Genomic DNA, 5129 nt, shown 5'->3' with positions numbered 1-5129 from the left:
TCAATCCTTCAATCCCTGTGGGATCGACCTCACTCACGTGAGTTATTATTACTTGATGCGACCCGGTGCACTTGCCGGTGAGTTTTGTGTCGGATCGTTTTCCGCACATCAACGTTCTGCCGACCCTCGCTCTTTAAATGACGCTATCCCGAGGAGGACACCTAAAGGCGAGCCATAATGGCCTCATCTTTGGCAAGCTCCTTCGGTTTTTTTCACAGTTTTTTTCCAGATTTTTTTTCCGGTTTGTTTTTTTCCGGTTTTTTCCAGTTTTTTTTTTCTGCTGACCCTCGTTCTTTAAATTATGCTATCCCAAGGAGGACACCTAATTTTTTTTCTGGTTTGTTTTTTTCCGATTTTTTCCAGTTTTTTTTTTCTGCTGACCCTCGTTCTTTAAATTATGCTATCCCAAGGAGGACACCTAATTTTTTTTCTGGTTTGTTTTTTTCCGATTTTTTCCAGTTTTTTTTTTCTGCTGACCCTCGTTCTTTAAATTATGCTATCCCAAGGAGGACACCTAATTTTTTTTCTGGTTTGTTTTTTTCCGATTTTTTCCAGTTTTTTTTTTCTGCTGACCCTCGTTCTTTAAATTATGCTATCCCAAGGAGGACACCTAATTTTTTTTCTGGTTTGTTTTTTTCCGATTTTTTCCAGTTTTTTTTTTCTGCTGACCCTCGTTCTTTAAATTATGCTATCCCAAGGAGGACACCTAATTTTTTTTCTGGTTTGTTTTTTTCCGATTTTTTCCAGTTTTTTTTTTCTGCTGACCCTCGTTCTTTAAATTATGCTATCCCAAGGAGGACACCTAATTTTTTTTCTGGTTTGTTTTTTTCCGATTTTTTCCAGTTTTTTTTTTCTGCTGACCCTCGTTCTTTAAATTATGCTATCCCAAGGAGGACACCTAATTTTTTTTCTGGTTTGTTTTTTTCCGATTTTTTCCAGTTTTTTTTTTCTGCTGACCCTCGTTCTTTAAATTATGCTATCCCAAGGAGGACACCTAATTTTTTTTCTGGTTTGTTTTTTTCCGATTTTTTCCAGTTTTTTTTTTCTGCTGACCCTCGTTCTTTAAATTATGCTATCCCAAGGAGGACACCTAATTTTTTTTCTGGTTTGTTTTTTTCCGATTTTTTCCAGTTTTTTTTTTCTGCTGACCCTCGTTCTTTAAATTATGCTATCCCAAGGAGGACACCTAATTTTTTTTCTGGTTTGTTTTTTTCCGATTTTTTCCAGTTTTTTTTTTCTGCTGACCCTCGTTCTTTAAATTATGCTATCCCAAGGAGGACACCTAATTTTTTTTCTGGTTTGTTTTTTTCCGATTTTTTCCAGTTTTTTTTTTCTGCTGACCCTCGTTCTTTAAATTATGCTATCCCAAGGAGGACACCTAATTTTTTTTCTGGTTTGTTTTTTTCCGATTTTTTCCAGTTTTTTTTTTCTGCTGACCCTCGTTCTTTAAATTATGCTATCCCAAGGAGGACACCTAATTTTTTTTCTGGTTTGTTTTTTTCCGATTTTTTCCAGTTTTTTTTTTCTGCTGACCCTCGTTCTTTAAATTATGCTATCCCAAGGAGGACACCTAATTTTTTTTCTGGTTTGTTTTTTTCCGATTTTTTCCAGTTTTTTTTTTCTGCTGACCCTCGTTCTTTAAATTATGCTATCCCAAGGAGGACACCTAATTTTTTTTCTGGTTTGTTTTTTTCCGATTTTTTCCAGTTTTTTTTTTCTGCTGACCCTCGTTCTTTAAATTATGCTATCCCAAGGAGGACACCTAATTTTTTTTCTGGTTTGTTTTTTTCCGATTTTTTCCAGTTTTTTTTTTCTGCTGACCCTCGTTCTTTAAATTATGCTATCCCAAGGAGGACACCTAATTTTTTTTCTGGTTTGTTTTTTTCCGATTTTTTCCAGTTTTTTTTTTCTGCTGACCCTCGTTCTTTAAATTATGCTATCCCAAGGAGGACACCTAATTTTTTTTCTGGTTTGTTTTTTTCCGATTTTTTCCAGTTTTTTTTTTCTGCTGACCCTCGTTCTTTAAATTATGCTATCCCAAGGAGGACACCTAATTTTTTTTCTGGTTTGTTTTTTTCCGATTTTTTCCAGTTTTTTTTTTCTGCTGACCCTCGTTCTTTAAATTATGCTATCCCAAGGAGGACACCTAATTTTTTTTCTGGTTTGTTTTTTTCCGATTTTTTCCAGTTTTTTTTTTCTGCTGACCCTCGTTCTTTAAATTATGCTATCCCAAGGAGGACACCTAATTTTTTTTCTGGTTTGTTTTTTTCCGATTTTTTCCAGTTTTTTTTTTCTGCTGACCCTCGTTCTTTAAATTATGCTATCCCAAGGAGGACACCTAATTTTTTTTCTGGTTTGTTTTTTTCCGATTTTTTCCAGTTTTTTTTTTCTGCTGACCCTCGTTCTTTAAATTATGCTATCCCAAGGAGGACACCTAATTTTTTTTCTGGTTTGTTTTTTTCCGATTTTTTCCAGTTTTTTTTTTCTGCTGACCCTCGTTCTTTAAATTATGCTATCCCAAGGAGGACACCTAATTTTTTTTCTGGTTTGTTTTTTTCCGATTTTTTCCAGTTTTTTTTTTCTGCTGACCCTCGTTCTTTAAATTATGCTATCCCAAGGAGGACACCTAATTTTTTTTCTGGTTTGTTTTTTTCCGATTTTTTCCAGTTTTTTTTTTCTGCTGACCCTCGTTCTTTAAATTATGCTATCCCAAGGAGGACACCTAATTTTTTTTCTGGTTTGTTTTTTTCCGATTTTTTCCAGTTTTTTTTTTCTGCTGACCCTCGTTCTTTAAATTATGCTATCCCAAGGAGGACACCTAATTTTTTTTCTGGTTTGTTTTTTTCCGATTTTTTCCAGTTTTTTTTTTCTGCTGACCCTCGTTCTTTAAATTATGCTATCCCAAGGAGGACACCTAATTTTTTTTCTGGTTTGTTTTTTTCCGATTTTTTCCAGTTTTTTTTTTCTGCTGACCCTCGTTCTTTAAATTATGCTATCCCAAGGAGGACACCTAATTTTTTTTCTGGTTTGTTTTTTTCCGATTTTTTCCAGTTTTTTTTTTCTGCTGACCCTCGTTCTTTAAATTATGCTATCCCAAGGAGGACACCTAATTTTTTTTCTGGTTTGTTTTTTTCCGATTTTTTCCAGTTTTTTTTTTCTGCTGACCCTCGTTCTTTAAATTATGCTATCCCAAGGAGGACACCTAATTTTTTTTCTGGTTTGTTTTTTTCCGATTTTTTCCAGTTTTTTTTTTCTGCTGACCCTCGTTCTTTAAATTATGCTATCCCAAGGAGGACACCTAATTTTTTTTCTGGTTTGTTTTTTTCCGATTTTTTCCAGTTTTTTTTTTCTGCTGACCCTCGTTCTTTAAATTATGCTATCCCAAGGAGGACACCTAATTTTTTTTCTGGTTTGTTTTTTTCCGATTTTTTCCAGTTTTTTTTTTCTGCTGACCCTCGTTCTTTAAATTATGCTATCCCAAGGAGGACACCTAATTTTTTTTCTGGTTTGTTTTTTTCCGATTTTTTCCAGTTTTTTTTTTCTGCTGACCCTCGTTCTTTAAATTATGCTATCCCAAGGAGGACACCTAATTTTTTTTCTGGTTTGTTTTTTTCCGATTTTTTCCAGTTTTTTTTTTCTGCTGACCCTCGTTCTTTAAATTATGCTATCCCAAGGAGGACACCTAATTTTTTTTCTGGTTTGTTTTTTTCCGATTTTTTCCAGTTTTTTTTTTCTGCTGACCCTCGTTCTTTAAATTATGCTATCCCAAGGAGGACACCTAATTTTTTTTCTGGTTTGTTTTTTTCCGATTTTTTCCAGTTTTTTTTTTCTGCTGACCCTCGTTCTTTAAATTATGCTATCCCAAGGAGGACACCTAATTTTTTTTCTGGTTTGTTTTTTTCCGATTTTTTCCAGTTTTTTTTTTCTGCTGACCCTCGTTCTTTAAATTATGCTATCCCAAGGAGGACACCTAATTTTTTTTCTGGTTTGTTTTTTTCCGATTTTTTCCAGTTTTTTTTTTCTGCTGACCCTCGTTCTTTAAATTATGCTATCCCAAGGAGGACACCTAATTTTTTTTCTGGTTTGTTTTTTTCCGATTTTTTCCAGTTTTTTTTTTCTGCTGACCCTCGTTCTTTAAATTATGCTATCCCAAGGAGGACACCTAATTTTTTTTCTGGTTTGTTTTTTTCCGATTTTTTCCAGTTTTTTTTTTCTGCTGACCCTCGTTCTTTAAATTATGCTATCCCAAGGAGGACACCTAATTTTTTTTCTGGTTTGTTTTTTTCCGATTTTTTCCAGTTTTTTTTTTCTGCTGACCCTCGTTCTTTAAATTATGCTATCCCAAGGAGGACACCTAATTTTTTTTCTGGTTTGTTTTTTTCCGATTTTTTCCAGTTTTTTTTTTCTGCTGACCCTCGTTCTTTAAATTATGCTATCCCAAGGAGGACACCTAATTTTTTTTCTGGTTTGTTTTTTTCCGATTTTTTCCAGTTTTTTTTTTCTGCTGACCCTCGTTCTTTAAATTATGCTATCCCAAGGAGGACACCTAATTTTTTTTCTGGTTTGTTTTTTTCCGATTTTTTCCAGTTTTTTTTTTCTGCTGACCCTCGTTCTTTAAATTATGCTATCCCAAGGAGGACACCTAATTTTTTTTCTGGTTTGTTTTTTTCCGATTTTTTCCAGTTTTTTTTTTCTGCTGACCCTCGTTCTTTAAATTATGCTATCCCAAGGAGGACACCTAATTTTTTTTCTGGTTTGTTTTTTTCCGATTTTTTCCAGTTTTTTTTTTCCTTTTTTTTTTCTGCTGCCCCTCGTTCTTTAAATGACGCTATCCCGAGGAGGAAACGTAAAAGCGAGCCGTAATGGCCTCACCTTTGGCAAGCTCCTCCGGTTTTTTTTCACAGTTTTTTTCCCGAATTTTTTTTCCGGTTTTTTCCAGTTTTTTTTTTCTGCTGACCCTCGTTCTTTAAATTATGCTATCCCAAGGAGGACACCTAAAGGCGAGCCGTAATGGCCTCATCTTTGGCAAACTCCTCTAGTTTTTTTTCACAGTTTTTTTCCCGAATTTTTTTCCGGTTTTTTTTCGATTTTTTGTTTTTTTTAGTTTTTTTTTTTATTACATTCTGCTG

The sequence above is a fragment of the Arachis ipaensis genome, chromosome B01 (assembly GCF_000816755.2).
Source record: "Arachis ipaensis cultivar K30076 chromosome B01, Araip1.1, whole genome shotgun sequence".
NCBI lineage: Eukaryota > Viridiplantae > Streptophyta > Magnoliopsida > Fabales > Fabaceae > Arachis > Arachis ipaensis.
This window is presented reverse-complemented; position numbering follows the sequence as displayed.